The sequence below is a fragment of the Cupressus sempervirens genome, chromosome 3 (assembly GCF_028749045.1).
Source record: "Cupressus sempervirens isolate cs-2001-9-10 chromosome 3, ASM2874904v1, whole genome shotgun sequence".
NCBI classification, from domain to species: domain Eukaryota; kingdom Viridiplantae; phylum Streptophyta; class Pinopsida; order Cupressales; family Cupressaceae; genus Cupressus; species Cupressus sempervirens.
Window position 1 is genome coordinate 81,301,282 of NC_143120.1, and position 1,637 is coordinate 81,302,918.

General features: G+C 34.0%; 1 pseudogene; it reads left to right on the top strand.

Annotated features, from left to right (window-relative positions):
• The first annotated feature begins 306 nt into the window (after positions 1 to 306).
• On the top strand, positions 307 to 1,113 carry LOC149564882 (calmodulin-like protein 3 pseudogene; annotated as a pseudogene).
• The last annotated feature ends 524 nt before the right edge of the window (positions 1,114 to 1,637 follow it).

The following is a 1,637-nucleotide window of genomic DNA, read 5'->3' on the forward strand; positions in this document are numbered from 1 at the left end:
TACCTTTTCTTAAATCTAGTCACCTTTACTTTCAAATATTCAAAACTTACAATGGTTATCTGAAAAATAGCGCTGAAGAAATTTCTGTATTCTATAAGTTATTTGATTTTTACAGATTAAAAAACATATCGCTGACCTTACAGCCGCCTCCCACTACCCGTTTAAACAGAATCGATCAATATAGAAGGCCGCCGAATGACGCGTTTTTCATAAATCGATTTCTTCATCTCCAAGCGATTTCATTCACGTCATTAACATAAAAATTCCTCCTTCCAGCTTCCCATTCTCCACCGAACAAACGTTTTTTCCTACATAAATCAGACGGGGTTACAATCTCTTCTTCGTTTATGTTTCCTTCTACTTTTCTTCTTCTATTGCAATCTTCAGCATCACGAAACCTGCCTATGCAATTCTATGAACTAACATGGCAGATTTGGATGAAATTCGGAGAATATATGACATGGTCGACCAAAACGCAGACGGAATGGTGAGCGTTGATGAAATATGCAGCTTCATTAACAAGCTCGGAATACCAATGTTGGAAGAAGATCTGAGATGTACTCTCAACAACCCTCTTCATGAAGGCCTGAGATTTGAGGAGTTTATTGATTTATATCAGTCCACACTAAACAGTCACGATGATGAAGAAAATAACATGTCCGCAGAATTAATGGATGCGTTCAGTATTTTCGATCAGAACAAAGATGGCTACATTTCTTGTAACGAGCTGCAGAACGTTCTTTCCACGATGGGGTTCATTCCTGTTGGACAAAACCTCCTGCAATGCCAGAAAATGATTTCCAGATTTGATTTGGACGGCAACGGAGTTTTGGATTTCTCTGAATTCCAAAAGATGATGTCTTCTAACCTTTCTACCCAATGACCAAGAAGAACTCTGTCCATGTGTATCCTGCAAAAGAAAGATATTGTTAATAGATAATTATTATATTTATGGTAAAGTTTAAGTTTTATTTGATGGCTGTAAGGTTACTTGATGCCCCTAGGGCTGAAAGTCAACGACTAGGTGTCAACTGGCTGTGGTACTCGATTCTTACAGTCATCAAGACTTATCATTCATCATTATTTAATGACAATTTTTTCTTTTTTTAACTTTTCTTATCTCTCCCTCTAGAATTCGCAAAATAAAATATATGCAATATTCTTTTACTTATTTAAAAATAAAATTTCATACAATTATAAATCATATAAGATTTGTCATATCGTAAGAAATATAAAAGCTATTATATTTAATCTTATATTTTCTTATATATCAACTATGAAACAAACACATTATAAGAGGTTTTTAATATTTCTAAGGGCATGCTGAGATCTTGATAAGAACTATATACACTGAAAAATTTGGTGTTAAGAATGTGTATATCAAATGTCTATAATATGAACAGTACTTCACAATCATATTTGTTTATTATATTGTAATATTGTTATCATGATTCAACTATATAGCCCTTGAGTCAAACTCATTGACCCATGTTTCATGAGTAGTGGTTTACATGAATCTATCTCTAATGAAAATGATTGAAACACATAGAACTCATTGGATATACATGATGCTCACAGAGGTGAAGCACCAAGACTTCTCAGAACATCACCTAGTACTACTCTAGATCAAGCATGCT